The following is an 18323-nucleotide window of genomic DNA, read 5'->3' as shown; positions in this document are numbered from 1 at the left end:
GGACAAGTTTCGGGGTCATCGGTATTGTACCGGGACCACCGGAAGGGTCCCGGGGGTCCACCAGGTGGGGCCACCTGTCCTGGGGGGCCACATGGGCTGTAGGGGGTGCGCCTTGGCCTGCATGGGCCAAGGGCACCAGCCCCAAGAGGCCCATGCGCCTAGGGTTTCAAGGAGGAAGAGTCCTAGGAGGGGAAGGCACCTCCTAGGTGCCTTGGGGGGGAGGGAAACCTCCCTTGGCCGCCGCCCCCTAGGAGATTGGATCTCCTAGGGCCGGCGCCCCCCCTAGGCCCTCCTATATATAGTGGGGGAAGGAGGGCTTTTTGATCCACGCCTTTGGTTGCCTCCTTCTCCCTCTCCAACACCTCCTCCTCCTCCATAGTGCTTGGCGAAGCCCTGACGGAGTACTGTAGCTCCACCATCACCACACCGTCGTGTCGCTGCTGGAGCCATCTTCCTCAACCTCTCCTTCCCTCTTGCTGGATCAAGAAGAAGGAGACGTTACGCTGACCATACGTGTGTTGAACGCGGAGGTGCCGTCCGTTCGGTGCTAGGATCTCCGGTGATTTGGATCACGTCGTGTTCGACTACCTCATCCCCGTTCTTTGAACGCTTCCGCTCGCGATCTACAAAGGTATGTAGATGCATCCAATCACTCGTTGCTAGATGAACTCATAGATGGATCTTGGTGAAACCGTAGGAAAATTTTTGTTTTCTGCAATGTTCCCCAACAGTGGCATCATGAGCTAGGTCTATGCGTAGTTCTTCTTGCGCGAGTAGAACACAATTTGTTGTGGGCGTAGATGTTGTCAACTTTCTTGCTGCTACTAGTCTTATCTTGCTTCAACGGTATTGTGGGATGAAGCGGCCTGGACCAACCTTACACGTATGCTTACGTGAGACCGGTTCCACCGACTAACATGCACTAGTTGCATAAGGTGGCTGGCGGGTGTCTGTCTCTCCTACTTTAGTTGGAGCGGATTCGATGAAAAGGGTCCTTATGAAGGGTAAATAGAAGTTGACAAATCACGTTCTGGCTTTCACATATGTAAGAAAACGTTCTTGCTAGAACCCTACTTCAGCCACGTAAAACTTGCAACAACAATTAGAGGACGTCTAACTTGTTTTTGCAGCAAGTGCTTTGTGATATGATATGGCCAAAGTTGTGATGAATGATGAATGATATATATGTGATGTATGAGTTGTTCATGCTATTGTAATAGGAATCACGACTTGCATGTCGATGAGTATGAAAACCGGCAGGAGCCATAGGAGTTGTCTTTATTTTGTATGACCTACGTGTGATTGAGAAACGCCATGTAAATTACTTTACTTTATTGCTAAACGCGTTAGCCATAGTAGTAGAAATAATAGTTGGCGAGCAACTTCATGGAGACACGATGATGGAGATCATGATGATGGAGATCATGGTGTCATGCCGGTGACAAGATGATCATGGAGCTCCAAGATGGAGATCAAAGGAGCTATGTGATATTGGCCATATCATGTCACTATTATTATTTGATTGCATGTGATGTTTATCATGTTTTGCATCTTTTTTACTTAGAACGATGGTAGTAAATAAGATGATCCCTCATAATAATTTCAAGAAAGTGTTCCCCCTAACTGTGCACCGTTGCGACAGTTCGTTGTTTCAATGCACCACGTGATGATCGGGTGTTTGATTCAAAACGTTCACATACAACGGGTGTAAGACAGATTTACACATGCAAACACTTAGGTTGACTTGACGAGCCTAGCATGTGTATAGACATGGCCTCGGAACACAGAAGACCGAAAGGTCGAGCATGAGTCGTATAGAAGATACGATCAACATGAAGATGTTCACCGACGTTGACTAGTCCGTCTCACGTGATGATCGGACACGGCCTAGTTGACTCGGATCATGTTATACTTAGATGACTAGCAGAGGGATGTCTATCTAAGTGGGAGTTCATTGAATAATTTGATTAGATGAACTTTATTATCATGAACTTAGTCTAAAATCTTTACAATATGTCTTGTAGATCAAATGGCCAACGTAGTCCTCAACTTCAACGCGTTCCTAGAGAAAACCAAGCTGAAAGACGATGGCAGCAACTATACGGACTGGGTCCGGAACCTGAGGATCATCCTCATAGCTGCCAAGAAAGATTATGTCCTACAAGCACCGCTAGGTGATCCACCCGTCCTACAGAACCAAGACGTTATGAACGCTTGGCAGACACGTGCTGATGACTACTCCCTCGTTCAGTGCGGCATGCTTTACAGCTTAGAGCCGGGGCTCCAAAAGCGTTTTGAGAGACATGGAGCATATGAGATGTTCGAAGAGCTGAAAATGGTTTTCCAAGCTCATGCCCGGGTCGAGAGATATGAAGTCTCCGACAAATTCTTCAGCTGTAAGATGGAGGAAAATAGTTCTGTCAGTGAGCACATACTCACTATGTCTGGGTTACATAACCGCTTGACTCAGCTGGGAGTTAATCTCCCGGATGATGCGGTCATTGACAGAATCCTCCAGTCGCTTCCACCAAGCTACAAGAGCTTTGTGATGAACTTCAATATGCAGGGGATGGAAAAGACCATTCCTGAAGTATTTGCTATGCTGAAATCAGCAGAGGTAGAAGTCAAGAAGGAACATCAAGTGCTGATGGTCAATAAAACCACTAAGTTCAAGAAGGGCAAGGGTAAAAAGAACTTCAAGAAGGACGGCAAAGGAGTTGCCGCGCCCGGCAAGCAAGCTGCTGGGAAGAAGCCAAAACATGGACCCAAGCCCGAGACTGAGTGCTTTTATTGCAAGGGAAGTGGTCACTAGAAGCGGAACTGCCCCAAATACTTAGCGGACAAGAAGGCCGGCAAAACAAAAGGTATATATGATATACATGTAATTGATGTGTACCTTACTAGTACCCATAGTAGCTCCTGGGTATTTGATACCGGTGCAGTTGCTCACATTTGTAACTCAAAGCAGGGGCTGCGGAATAAGCGGAGACTGGCAAAGGACGAGGTGACGATTCGCGTTGGGAATGGTTCCAAGGTCAATGTGATCGCCGTCGGCACGCTACCTCTACATTTACCTTTGGGATTAGTTTTAAACCTTAATAATTGTTATTTAGTGCCAGCTTTGAGCATGAACATTGTATCGGGATCTCGTTTAATTCGAGATGGCTACTCATTTAAATCCGAGAATAATGGTTGTTCTATTTATATGAGAGATATGTTTTATGGTCATGCTCCTATGGTGAATGGTTTATTCTTAATGAATCTCGAGCGTAATGCTACACATATTCATAGTGTGAGTACCAAAAGATGTAAAGTTGATAATGATAGTCCCATATACTTGTGGCACTGCCGCCTTGGTCACATAGGTGTCAAACGCATGAAGAAGCTCCATGCGGATGGACTTTTAGAGTCTCTTGATTACGAATCATTTGACACGTGCGAACCATGCCTCATGGGTAAGATGACCAAGACTCCGTTCTCAGGAACAATGGAGCGAGCAACCCACTTATTGGAAATCATACATACTGATGTGTGCGGCCAATGAGTGTTGAGGCTCGCGGTGGCTATCGTTATGTTCTCACCCTCACTGATGATTTAAGTAGATATGGGTATATCTACTTAATGAAACACAAGTCTGAAACCTTTGAAAAGTTCAAGGAATTTCAGAGTGAGGTTGAGAGTCAACGTGACAGGAAAATCAAGTTTCTACGATCAGATCGTGGAGGAGAATACTTGAGTCACGAATTTGGCACACACTTAAGAAAATGTGGAATAGTTTCACAACTCACGCCGCCTGGAACACCTCAGCGTAATGGTGTGTCCGAACGTCGTAATCGCACTCTATTAGATATGGTGCGATCTATGATGTCTCTTACCGATTTACCGCTATCTTTTTGGGGCTATGCTTTAGAGACCGCTGCATTCACTTTAAATAGGGCTCCGTCGAAATCCGTTGAGACGACACCGTTTGAATTATGGTTTGGGAAGAAACCTAAGCTTTCGTTTCTAAAGGTTTGGGGATGCGATGCTTATGTCAAGAAACTTCAACCTGAAAAGCTCGAACCCAAGTCGGAAAAATGTGTCTTCATAGGATACCCTAAAGAAACTGTTGGGTATACCTTCTACCTCAGATCCGAAGGCAAGATCTTTGTTGCCAAGAATGGATTCTTTCTAGAGAAAGAGTTCCTCTCGAAAGAAGTAAGTGGGAGGAAAGTAGAACTTGATGAAGTGTTACCTCTTGAACTGGAAAATGGCACAACTCAAGAAAATGTTCCTGAGGTGCCTGCACCAACTAGAGAGGAAGTTGTTGATGATGATCAAGATACTTCTGATCAAGCTCCTATTGAAATTCGAAGGTCCACAAGGACACGTTCTGCACCAGAGTGGTACGGCAACCCTGTCTTGGAAATCATGTTGTTGGACAACGGTGAACCTTCAAACTATGAAGAAGCGATGGCGGGCCCGGATTCCGACAAATGGCTAGAAGCCATGAAATCCGAGATAGAATCCATGTATGAAAACGAAGTATGGACTTTGACTAACTTGCCCGTTGAACGGCGAGCCATAGAAAATAAATGGATCTTTAAGAAGAAGACAGACGCGGATGGTAATGTGACCATCTATAAAGCTAGGCTTGTCGCTAAGGGTTATCGATAAGTTCAAGGGGTTGACTACGATGAGACTTTCTCACCGGTAGCGAAGCTAAAGTCCATCCGAATCATGTTAGCAATTGCCGCATTCTACGATTATGAAATATGGCAAATGGACGTCAAAACGGCATTCCTTAATGGTTTCCTTAAGGAAGAATTGTATATGATGCAGCCGGAAGGTTTTATCGATCCTAAGAATGCTGACAAGGTGTGCAAGCTCCAACACTCGATTTATGGGCTGGTGCAAGCATCTCGGAGTTGGAACATTCGCTTTGATGAGATGATCAAAGCGTTTGGGTTTACGCAGACTTATGGAGAAGCCTGCGTTTACAAGAAAGTGAGTGGGAGCTCTGTAGCATTTCTCATATTATATGTAGATGACATACTTTTGATGGGAAATGATATAGAACTCTTGGACAGCGTAAAGGCCTACTTGAATAAGAGTTTTTCGATGAAGGACCTTGGTGAAGCTGCTTATATATTAGGCATCAAGATCTATAGAGATAGATTAAGACGCCTCATAGGTCTTTCACAAAGCACATACCTTGATAAGATATTGAAGAAGTTCAATATGGATCAATCTAAGAAGGGGTTCTTGCCTGTGTTACAAGGTATGAAATTGAGCTCAGCTCAATGTCCGACCACGGCAGAAGATATAGAAGAGATGAGTGTCATCCCCTATGCCTCAGCCATAGGTTCTATTATGTATGCCATGCTGTGTACCAGACCTGATGTAAACCTTGCCGTAAGTTTGGTAGGAAGGTACCAAAGTAATCCCGGCAAGGAACACTGGACAGCGGTCAAGAATATCCTGAAGTACCAGAAAAGGACTAAGGAAATGTTTCTCGTTTATGGAGGTGACAAAGAGCTCATCGTAAAAGGTTACGTCGATGCTAGCTTCGACACAGATCTGGATGACTCTAAGTCACAAATCGGATACGTGTATATTTTGAATGGTGGGGCAGTAAGCTGGTGCAGTTGCAAGCAAAGCATCATGGCGGGATCTACATGTGAAGCGGAGTACATGGCAGCCTCGGAGGCAGCACATGAAGCAATATGGGTGAAGGAGTTCATCACCGACCTAGGAGTCATACCCAATGCGTCGGGGCCAATCAAACTCTTCTGTGACAACACTGGAGCTATTGCACTTGCCAAGGAGCCCAGGTTTCACAAGAAGACAAGGCACATCAAGCGTCGCTTCAACTCCATTCGTGAAAATGTTCAAGATGGAGACATAGAGATTTGTAAAGTGCATACGGACCTGAATGTAGCAGATCCGTTGACTAAACCTCTCCCAAGAGCAAAACATGATCAACACCAGAATTCCATGGGTGTTCGATTCATCACAATGTAACTAGATTATTAACTCTAGTGCAAGTGGGAGACTGTTGGAAATATGCCCTAGAGGTAATAATAAAAGCATTATTATTATATTTCCTTGTTCATGATAATTGTCTTTATTCATGCTATAATTGTGTTATCCGGAAATCGTAATACATGTGTGAATAACAGACATCAACATGTCCCTAGTAAGCCTCTAGTAGACTAGCTCGTTGATCAACAGATAGTCATGGTTTCCTGACTATGGACATTGGATGTCATTGATAACGAGATCACATCATTAGGAGAATGATGTGATGGACAAGACCCAATCCTAAACATAGCTTAAAGATCGTATAGTTCGTTTGCTAGAGTTTTTCTAATGTCAAGTATCTTTTCCTTAGACCATGAGATCGTGTAACTCCCGGATACCGTAGGAGTGCTTTGGGTGTGCCAAACGTCACAACGTAACTGGGTGACTATAAAGGTATACTACGGGTATCTCCGAAAGTCTCTGTTGGGTTGACACGGATCAAGACTAGGATTTGTCACTCCGTATGACGGAGAGGTATCACTGGGCCCACTCGGTAATGCATCATCATAATGAGCTCAAAGTGACCAAGTGTCTGGTCATGGGATCATGCATTACGGTACGAGTAAAGTGACTTGACGGTAACGAGATTGAACGAGGTATTGGGATACCGACGATAGAATCTCGGGCAAGTAACATACCGATTGACAAAGGGAATTGCATACGGGGTTGCTTGAATCCTCGACATCGTGGTTCATCTGATGAGATCATCATGGAACATGTGGGAGCCAACATGGGTATCCAGATCCTGCTGTTGGTTATTGACCAGAGAGTCATCTCGGTCATGTCTGCATGTCTCCCGAACCCGTAGGGTCTACACACTTAAGGTTCAGTGACGCTAGGGTTGTAGGGATATGTATATGCAGTAACCCGAATGTTGTTCGGAGTCCCGGATGAGATCCCGGACGTCACGAGGAGTTCCGGAATGGTCCGGAGGTAAAGATTTATATATGGGAAGTCCTGTTTCGGCCATCGGGACAAGTTTCGGGGTCATCGGTATTGTACCGGGACCACCGGAAGGGTCCCGGGGTCCACCGGGCGGGGCCACCTATCCCGGGGGGCCACATGGGTTGTAGGGGGTGCGCCTTGGCCTGCATGGGCCAAGGGCACCAGCCCCAAGATGCCCATGCGCCTAGGGTTTCAAGGAGGAAGAGTCCTAGGAGGGGAAGGCACCGCCTAGGTGCCTTGGGGGGGAGGGAAACCTCCCTTGGCCGCCGCCCGCCTAGGAGATTGGATCTCCTAGGGCCGGGCCCCCCCCTAGGCCCTCCTATATATAGTGGGGGAAGGAGGGCTTTTTGATCCACGCCTTTGGTTGCCTCCTTCTCCCTCTCCAACACCTCCTCCTCCTCCATAGTGCTTGGCGAAGCCCTGACGGAGTACTGTAGCTCCACCATCACCACACCGTCGTGTCGCTGCTGGAGCCATCTTCCTCAACCTCTCCTTCCCTCTTGCTGGATCAAGAAGAAGGAGACGTTACGCTGACCGTACGTGTGTTGAACGAGGAGGTGCCGTCCGTTCTGTGCTAGGATCTCCGGTGATTTGGATCACATCGTGTTCGACTACCTCATCCCCGTTCTTTGAACGCTTCCGCTCGCGATCTACAAAGGTATGTAGATGCATCCGATCACTCGTTGCTAGATGAACTCATAGATGGATCTTGGTGAAACCGTAGGAAAATTTTTGTTTTCTGCAACGTTCCCCAACACTACTTTGGCATGTCCAAATGGTATCAATTTTCTACAATGCTTTCTTATGCCCAAATAACCATCCTTCACAAAATTTCAGCTCACTCCATTCATTATTTTGAGCCCAGCTTCAACATTCATATTTTTGTCCAGCGTGGTACTTTGCAAAGCAAGTACCACCTAGGATCCTCCTTTTGAGCTCAAAATTTGTGAAGACATTCTCCTTAGTAGATGATCATCCTCAGCCAAAACTCACGCCCATTGGCCATGTGCATTTCCCGTACCGCTAATCAAACACTTGGCTGCTAATTCATGTTTGAGCATCGATCGGTCTCCTCGTGAGAATCTTATGTTGTAATTTTCTTCCTAGCACCAACCTGGGGAGTGCCCAACCCACTAGACATGCCTAGGACGCCCAGAACACATGGCAACATTACGGTCACGCGGTGACCACGCGACGGGCATGCGAGTTTACGCGCTCTAGAGTTGGGGCCCTCGGCCACCGTCCAAACCTCGACGTATCGCCACCAAATCATGTATTTATGATTAAATAGGTCCTTATGTAACTAGAAATGATTTTTGGAACAAATAAATAGCAAACTATGAGGCAGCTGCAGTTCAAATTTGACCCGCTTCCAACTGAATCGGCGGAAATTTGTCTTTTTCACAAGAGGTGGATCAAAATTTTTTACACCCAACTATTTTGTCAATTGTGCATTAAATATGTCCTAGTATTTTAGAAAATCGATTTGGTCCAATTTTGCAACAATTATTTGGTAGTTCCTTCACAAAAAAACCTCCTTTCGGGCACTCGGAAAATGAAAAATGGTTTTTTCGTCCAAAGAAAATGAAAACTTCCTTAGGCAACATTGTTTGCCATTCCAATATGCACCCTTGTGCACAATATGAGATCATTTGAACAAACTATGCCACGAATGTGGCCATAAGATTGATCATTTGGCTTGAAAGCCATGCATCTTCAGAGATGATAGCTCATTTCTGAGAACACTTTTTTAAAATAATTGTCGTATTACAAGTTTGTTATTTTTCTTGGGAACTTGGCCACATATAATGACACAATGCGAAGGTTTTCCAATTTTTTGATTTTTTTGAATTTTTTATGCCCATTTCAAAATGCGGTCAAAACGGCGGGCTTGACCGTTCCTAGCTAGTGGTTGAATCTTGGAAAACTTTTGGTATTTCTCTGATTAAATAGATACTTATGTACCTAGAAATGATTTTTGGAAAAAATAAATAGCAAACTATGAGGCAGCTGCAGTTCAAATTTGACCCGCTTCCAGCTGAATCGGCGGAAATTTGTCTTTTTCACGAGAGGTGGATCAAAACTTTTTACACCCAACTATTTTGTCAATAGTGCATTAAATATGTCCTAGTATTTTAGAAAATTGATTTGGTCCAATTTTGCAACAAATATATTATAGGTCCTTCACAAAAAAACTCATTTTGGGCACTCGAAAAATGGAAAATGAATTTTTCGTCCAAAGAAAATGAAAACTTCCTTAGGCAACATTGTTTTTCATTCCAATATGCACCCTTGTGCACAATATGAGATCATTTGAACAAACTATGACATGAATGTGGCCATAAGATTGATCATTTGGCTTGAAAGCCATGAATCTTCACACTTGATAGCTCGTTTCTGAGAACACTTTTTTAAAATAATTGTCGTATTACAAGTTTATAATTTTTTCTGGTAACTTGGTCACATATAATGATTTAATGCGAAGGTTTTCCAATTTTTTCATTTTTTTGAATTTTTTATGCCCGTTTCAAAATGCCGTCAAAACGGCGGGAATGACCGTTCCTAGCTAGTGGTTGAATCTTGGAATTTTTTTGGTGTTTCTCTCATTAAATAGATACTTATGTACCTGGAAATTATCTTTGGAAAAAATAAAGAGCAAACTACGAGGCAGCCACAGTTCAAATTTGACCCGCTTCCTCCTGAATCGGCGGAAATTTGTCTTTTTCACTAGAGGTGGATCGAACCTTTTGACACCCAACCATTTGGTCAATTGTGAATTAAATATGGCCTAGGATTTTATAAAATTGATTCAGTCCATTTTTACAACAATTATTTGGTAGTTCCTTCACGAAAAAACCTCATATCGGGCACTCAAAAAATGAAAAATGAATTTTCCGTGCAAAGAAAATGAAAACTCCCTTAGGCAACATTGTTTGGAATTCCAATATTCACCCTTGTGCACAATATGATATCATTTAAACAAACTATGCCATGAATGCGGCCATAAGATTGATCATTTGGCTTGAAAGCCATGAATCTTCACACTTGATAGCTCGTTTCCGATAACACTTTTTCAAAACAATTGCCGTATGACAAGTTTATTATTTTTCCTGGTAACTTGGTCACATATAATGATTTAATGCGAAGGTTTTCCAATTTTTTGATTTTTTTTGAATTTTTTACGCCCGTTTCAAAATGTGGTCAAAACGGCGGGAATGACCGTTCCTAGTTAGTTGTTAAATCTTGGAATTTTTTTGGCGTTTCTCTGATTAAATAGATACTTTTGTACCTAGAAATGATTTTTGGAAAAAATAAATAGCAAACTATGAGGTAGCCACAGTTCAAATTTGACCCGCTTCCTGCTGAATCGTCTGAAATTTGTCTTTTTCACTAGAGGTGGATCGAAACTTTTGACACCCAACCATTTGGTCAATTGTGCATTAAATATGGCCTAGTATTTTATAAAAATGAATTGGTCCAATTTTGCAACAATTATTTGGTAGGTTCTTCACAAATATCTTGATTTTGGGCCCTGTAAAAATGGAAAATGATTTTTGTGTGCAATGCAAATGAAGACCACAATATTATCATTGTATGAAATCCTAAGATACACATATGAACACAATATTGGGTCATTTAAACATACAACATGGAGCTAATATGTTGAGTGTTTACCCGAAATAAGAGGATAAAAAATATAAAAGAAATAAAAGAGAAACAACACAATTACATAAGCTAGACTTTGATTGGTGGAACCACCTGTCACACGGATCGATGACATGGCAGACATCCTACCATCCATTGCTAGCAATCCCACCATCCATCCATCCATCCATCTGAAGAAACCCACCGCACCAAACCCTACCCAGATCGACTCACTCACCTCTCCTCCCTTCCTTCCGCCCGCCGCCTCCCTCTCTCTCCCCGATCCAGATCGACGCCGCCACCCCTCTCTAACCCTAGCTTCCCGTCGCTGGCGGCGGCGCCCTCCCTCCCTCGCCCTCTCCTCCTTCCCTCCTCACAGCCGCCTCCACCACGCCACAAACCCCGGCGACGGCCTCGTGTAGATCCCATCCTGCTCCGCGTCGCCGCTCTCCCGGCCATCTCTCCGTTCCCCCACAGCCACACCTCATCCTCCTCCCCCTCCCCCGGTCCCGTCCCCAGCCCCGCTGCCCGGCGCCACCTCATCACCTTAAGCCGCCGCAGCCCATGCTTTCACCCGCCCTTCGCCTCCGCGACAGCCTCCTCGTTCTACATCGACCGGATCATGCTACCCAGTAGCTTCTCGCATCCGCTCTCGACCTCCTCCCGGGACAAGGACAAGGAGAAGAGCCTCCCGCCCGCGCCGCCGGCGTCGTGGGTGGAGAGGTGGCTCCCGGCTGGTGGGGCGGGGAATTTCACCAGGTTGGTTGTCCTCGACTCGATCTGTCATGGTTAATCGCGACCTCTGGTGGCCTCTTCTCTTCTAATTGGTCCTCTCGTTGTCCTGTGGTTGTAGTGTGTTTGAGGCCGAGCTCGCCGACACCGTCCCAGTGGTCAATGCATCCATCGGCGGCATGAGGATCCTTCTTCTACCACACACCACCAACGACCAAGGTAAGAAAGAAAGAGGTCCTTCCTTGTCCAGTGAGTCAGCAGTGACCTGACCTGACATGGGTTTCAAATGCCTGCCATAGAGCTCCAGCACCTCAAGAATAGCCTGCCTGATGAGGTGGTCGTCCAGTGTGTCGACGAGCGGCTCTCCACCCTCGGCAACTGCGTCGTGGGTGGAGAGGTGGTACGCTTATTTCTACCGACATCACCATCTCTGAACACCAATGCGTAGAGATTGGATCAACTGCTCTGAAGGGCCAGCTCAGTAGAGATTAGAGACAGCATCCTGATCTCAAAGTCTCAGATTTGCTATGTGCACAAACAGATAATTAATGGGTCCAGTCAGGTTAAAATTCTGACTTCATGCTGGATCTTGTGATCTAGCAAGAAAACAGAGCATGTTTGTTAGCAACAGAGCAACTTTTATTACCCTGTTACTTGTATGCCTTACCAAGCACAGTACCAGCTTACTCAAAGAGCTCCTTTGAACCTTGCTTCATAGGTCGATCACGATAGCGGCGATGCCGGGGGAGCTCCCTGACTTGAAAATGCTGGCGCTCTTCGGATGCGGAGCTGTCCTCCTCAGGGGGGCTGGTTGCACGGTGAATGATCTTCTCGACCGCGACATCGATAACAAGGTGATTCTGCTTCTTCTTTTTTCCTGGTTGGAGACAACACTTTAGATCTTGCGTGTTAGTAAAAATACCCTTCGGATTCTTGCAACTGTGAACAAAGGGATCAGCTCCAATTTTAAATCTGTCAATATGGCATATGCTTACAGCCTACCGTTTGGATTAGGAATGTACCAAATTAAGTGCCAAATGTCCTGACCATAGTAGATCAGTAGCAGCTAAAACTAACAGCACAGTGGAACCATGGAATGAAATATTCACTAACCATGGTTCCGGACAAGTTGAAGTATGATCTGCTGGCTGAGATGTGCATGATCTGGGTGATGAAGAAAATCGTTCGGATTCCCACTGATTTTTCATGATTATTACAACCAGCTACTTCTGACGGATCATGCCATCTCTTGGACTACATATGTACTCCTTTATTATTGAGCAAATACTTTCCTTTGATTTTTTGCAAACCTCTTAGCAGTACTTTTTGTATCCTCTTTTTTGTGTTCTGCTGGCTGATGAGATGTGCATTACCTGGGTGATGAAGAAAATCGATGGGTCACGCCATCTCCTGAAGTAAATTTGCACATTTTTACTGCTTTAGACTGACTGTACATGCATTCCTTCATTGGTTATGAACCTTATTGCTCATTGTGTTCTGTTGGGTTGAACTGCATGATTCCGGGTGATGAAGAAAATCGTTCTGGTTCCCACTGATATCTCATGATTAGTGTAACCAGCTACTTCTGATGGATGATGGCATCTCCTGTATTACATTTGCACTACTTTATGACTGGTCGTACATGCACTCCTTGTGTTGGTCGCAACCTTGTTGCTCTTTGTGTTATATTGGGTCTTTTGCATGCTTCTGCGTGATGAAGAAAATTGTTCGGATTCCCACTGATACTTCATGATTATCACTACCAGCTACTTCTGACAGACCATGCCATTTTGTGCTCTTTAAGAGATTTTGCTCTGTTTTGGGTTTTAATTCATTCAATAGTTTGCTGGTGTTTATTTTCATTTGAGCCTGTGATGTTATAAAAATATTTGCTACTCTTAATGGGTTTATCCCACTTGATGATCTTAACCACCAAGATCTCTGAGGCTCTTAGTTCTAGTCTAATGTTATCAGTACAGTACATCCGCTGTTGCCAGTTTTTGTTCATTATGAGCTGATGTTTGTGCATACCGTTTCTCATCACTCTCTGGCCTAGTATTCAAGAGCTGGAGGAAAAGAGGAAGGAGAATGCCAAGATCTCCTACGATAGGAGAAAGCAACTGGCGAAGCTCCGCGTCAAGGTCGAGAAGGCAGCCAAAGAGAAGTTAGGATCTCAGCTGTTACATTGTGATGTTTCTTGCTGTTTCTTCAGTGCTCACTAGTTGCTAGTGTTAGACTGCTACTAGTGGGTTAAGATTAGTCTTCAGTGCTCACTAGTTGCTAGTGTAATCATTCTATGAAAGTTCAATCTGATTTGCTACGAATCAGTGTGTGCCGGCCGGCTACATGCAACGTTGTATGGTCGGTCTTCTGACCGCTGAGCTAGGAAGTTGCAGACGTGATCGGCAGTAGCTAATTACAAAGAGTAGAAATCAGTATCCTATTTTGATTAGTGTGGTGCATGCCATTGAAAGGATCCTGACATGTGGTTAGTTATGCTTGTGAACCAAGCTGCACGTTATGTACTGCCATCATATAAATGCCTGCCATGTTCTTCATCTCCCCTCCCTCTGATTCCTCCTGCCTGCGTTTTGCTTTGTGTCTCAGATCTATAGAAGCTGCCACCGCTGCCGCTACCGCTGTTGCAGGTGGAACAGGAAGAAGCTCTCATGGCTGCTGCACATCCGAAGTGGCGAGCGCCATCCCATTTTTTGGTACTGTGAAGTGTTAGTTGGTACTGTAAAGTGTTAGTTGATGGTTGATTAGTCTGTTAATCCAAGTATTCTTACATGCTGTGAACATATACTACAATCCTATTTTTTGTGTGAAAACTGTACTAGTTATCTGCAATACAAGCTAGACATGAACCAGCTCTTGCTACTAAAGGAACATAGTATAAATTTAGACCTCGTGTGTGGTGCTATAAATTTAGACCTTTGTGATCTGAGAAGTTGATGCCATATTTAAGGTTTTGGAGATGTATTACTGTTTATTTACTTATGTGATCAGCACCCCAATCCCAAGGTCCTCTATTTGGAGCAGCAAATCAAAGTGTGTTTGCTGCAGTTTGTTTTATACACTTCCTTTTGTAACATCAACAAATAAAATCAGTTGTTTGCATCAGATTTGATCATTCTCACTTATTAGTTGAGTTCTAAGTATGTAGTATCCTTAGTTCTCTTGTTATATTATAGTCAGAATTATACCGTGTGACTGAATCATGTGTTATTTAGTTGGCTGAGCAGTATCTTTAGTTTTCTGATGATTGTTCAACTCTCAATTCTGAATAAATAAGTAGCTGACTCTATTGGTTCGTTCTTTCTTCAGGGCTGCGACTTGATGGTCATGCTCCTGTTTTGCTCTGCTTGATAATTCCAATCAGACCATTGTCAATAGTATCATCATCAGGTCTTGATTCCCTTTATTCTCTCATGCCTTGTGATGTTAGTCCGTGTGGGCTTACTAGTATTGTTATATGCTATCAGTTGAATGGATGGTCGTGGTAGTAGAATAGTACAATACTTTTCTTCAGGTGAATGTGTTACAGTGACGTTCATTGCATGACATGCACTTGTGCCAATATACCATGCTGGTGACTGTAGGTTAGTATTGTTGCTGCCTAACATGAGCTTCAATGTTGTAGTGGAAGTGTAGAACAGGTTAACGTGTTGCTGTCAAGTTGTTGGAATTTTTGCTATGCCTTGCTTAATGTTTAATGAACTGAAGCATTTGGGCATGTACCTATAATTGTCTCAATATTTTTTATTGACAATAATTTAACTCCCAATATATCTCACTAATAGTTTATGTACATCAGGATCTAATGCTGTTGAGGATGCTGGTGCCATGACAGAAGATCAAGGAAGCCTCGAGATGCGCACCACAGTTTTAGTTGATGTTGCTAGTTTGCCACCATGTTTTGAGTATTTGATGTTGTTGGTGATGCTAGTTTGCCACCGTGTATATGCTGTTGGACATGCAAACATGTATGTGATGTTGTGAATATTTAAGCGAATGATTCTGTATTTAATAATTTAATAGAGAATTTTTTTTTGTTGAAATGTGTAAAATTGAAATTTGTGAATGAAAAAGACCGAACATGTTCTACTGGACCAAGTAATATTTTGGGTTTAAAAAGGCTACGGCCCAAACAATAGTGGACTGGAATGTTGTGCAACAGAATGCAAAATGGCCTAGGCCCAGAAAATAAAAAGGCTGAATAGTAGGGCTTGGCCCATATAGCTGACCAAAATTAATAAGAAAAAATATATAAAAAGGCTGAATTGTTGGGCTCGGCCCATCTAAAACACCAAATTGGACCGGGCCGATTCTAATTTACGACCTTTTCAATTGGTCGCAATTTTGCCACGTCAGATTGCCACGTCGGATCCGACATGGCCTGGGGGAGAGCTAGCGACCAAAACAGAAGGTCATAGGATCAACGACCTTTTGTTAAAGGTTGCTATAGTCAGTTTACGACGCCCAGCTTTTGACCTTATGTTTTTGGTCACAAAAAGGTCATAAATGGAAATTGTGACCATTCAGTGACCAATAGTGGTGGTCATAAGTTGACATATTTCTTGTAGTGATCGCGATGGCATCCCTTGAGTTCCAAGACTATATGCTCATTTGGTGGGAACAAATCATAGAGCGCCGAGAGGCAAGAGGGGAACCACCCATCACTACTTGGGCACAAATGAAGGATGTCATGAGAGCATGCTTCGTACCTACCTACTACAACCGCGACCTCTTCAAGAAACTCCAACAACTCAAGCAAGGACAAAGAGCATTGAAGAATACTACAAGCAGATGGAGATTGCAATGATAAGAGCCAATGTCACAAAAGATGATGAGCAAACAATGGCATGCTTCTTGAATGGACTCAATCATCCCATCAAGAAGATCGCAAACTTCCAACCATACTCAAATCTCATCAAGCTAGTGCACCAAGCTACCAAAGCAGAACGCCAAGTGCAAGATGATTTCATGTATGCCAAGTTCTCATCCAAGTCCTACGACTTCTCCAACAACCAAGCTTCAACGACTCCAACACCGACTACAAGTCGACTTCCAAGAAAAGTTCGTCATCTACAAGCCATCCTCGTATGAGAAACTTCAAGCCGAGAGCTTCATCATCATCAACCCCAACCGATGAGAACGTCAAGACAAGTTCCTTCAAGTGTTTCACTTGCGGAGGCCGAGGCCACAAGTCCTATGAGTGCACCAACAAGCGAACCATGGTCTTCAACGACGATGGCACTTATGACTCCATGAGTGAAGGAGAAATGGAAGCCCTTGAGCAAGTCGCCATGCACCGCCAAGTGAACAATGAAGAGGAACAAGTCTTTTGCGATGAAGACTCAAGACCCGCACTTGTTGTATCCAAAGTCTTGACTCTCCAACATCACCAAGAAGAAGACCAAAGATGCCACATATTCCACACCAAGGCCGACATCAATAGACGATCCGTCAAAGTCATCATCGATGGCGGAAGTTGTCATCTTCTCGCAAGTGAAGAACTTTGCTCCAAGCTCCAATTGCCCAAGACGAAGCATCCACATCCATACAAAGTTCAATGGCTTAGTGACTCCGGCACCATCCAAGTCGAGCACCGAGTACAAGTCTCCTTCAAAATGGGCGCCTAGGAAGACACCTTGGAGTGCGACGTCGTTCCAATGACCGTTTGTCATCTTCTCCTTGGACGACCATGGCAATTCGATAGAGGAGTCGTCCACAATGGCCGTACGAACCACTACATCTTTAAGAGTAAGGGAAAGGAGTACGTCCTCCGTCCAATGTCGCCAAGTCAAGTGATCGCCGACAAGCAAGCCACCCATCATAGAGATCATAGTGATAGAGCGAGCCACCAAAAAGAGAGTGAGCGCCACAAGCCCAAATCGAGTGCCTCCATGATGAGCGAAAACAAAAACCTGGTTCTATTTTCCACCAAACGTGAAATACGAGAAGTGTGTGAGAACCCATCTAGTGTCCTACACTATGTCCTCGTGTGCAAGGACAATGCACCACAAACTAACACTTCTCACACTCTTCATCTCATGTTGTCTTCTCTTTTGCAGGAATGTCAAGATGTTTTCCCCGATGAGCTACCTCCGGGTCTACCTCCTCTATGAGGCATTGAGCACCGAATCGGCCTCATCCTCGGAGCACCTCTTCCGAACAAAGCTCCATACCGTATCAACCCCGAAGAAACCAAAGAAATACAAAGGCAAGTAAAACATCTCATAGACCATGGACATGTGCGTCAAAGTTTGAGCCCTTGTGCCATCTCGGTCATTCTTGTGCCAAAAGGTGACAGTAGCTTTCGCATGTGCTCCGATTGTAGACCTATCAATGCTATCACCGTTTGCTATAGGTATCCCATTCCACGCCTAGATGATATGCTTGATGAGCTTAGCGGTGCCACTATATTTTCCAAAATTGATCTTAAGAGTGGTTACTATCAAATCCGGATACAAGAGGGTGATGAATGGAAACCGCCTTCAAACCCAACTTTGGTTTGTATGAGTGGTTAGTCATGCCTATGGGTCTTTCGGAAACACCGGGCACTTTTATGAGCCTTATGAATCATGTCTTTCGCCCTTACATTGGTATATTTGTTGTGGTTTACTTTGATGACATTCTTGTGTTTAGCAAATCTATCAAAGAGCATGTCACCCATGTATGCACCATTTTGCAAACTCTTAGAAAAGAGCGCCTCTATGCTAATATGGAGAAATGCCTTTTTGGTGTTGATAAGCTCGTTTTCTTGGGGTTTGTTGTTTCTTCTAAGGGTGTTCATGTTGATGAGTCCAAGATCAATGCTATTAATACTTGGCCGCAACCAACCAACTTGCATCAAGTGCGTAGTTTTCTTGGCCTTGCGGGTTTCTATCATCGCTTTGTGAAGGATTTTAGCACCATTTCTTCGCCTTTGCATG

At 44.2% G+C, this 18323-nt stretch overlaps 1 non-coding gene and 4 pseudogenes across 1 annotated transcript; all 5 read left to right on the top strand.

Annotated features, from left to right (window-relative positions):
• LOC125516729 overlaps positions 1-12415 on the top strand; it is a 47064-nt pseudogene extending 34649 nt beyond the window's left edge.
• A 132-nt stretch (positions 12416-12547) lies between these two features.
• On the top strand, positions 12548-12623 carry LOC125517739 (annotated as a pseudogene).
• A 280-nt stretch (positions 12624-12903) lies between these two features.
• LOC125517743 lies at positions 12904-12979 on the top strand (annotated as a pseudogene).
• Positions 12980-13090: 111 nt separating this feature from the next.
• On the top strand, positions 13091-13166 carry LOC125517742 (annotated as a pseudogene).
• An 85-nt stretch (positions 13167-13251) lies between these two features.
• On the top strand, positions 13252-13334 carry LOC125517702. The gene has a single exon (XR_007287745.1). It is a non-coding gene; the product is annotated as a small nucleolar RNA SNORD24 (small nucleolar RNA).
• The last annotated feature ends 4989 nt before the right edge of the window (positions 13335-18323 follow it).

The sequence above is a fragment of the Triticum urartu genome, chromosome 6 (assembly GCF_003073215.2).
Source record: "Triticum urartu cultivar G1812 chromosome 6, Tu2.1, whole genome shotgun sequence".
Lineage (NCBI taxonomy): Eukaryota > Viridiplantae > Streptophyta > Magnoliopsida > Poales > Poaceae > Triticum > Triticum urartu.
Note: the sequence above shows the minus strand (reverse complement) of the source record. Positions and strands in the feature narration are given on the sequence as shown.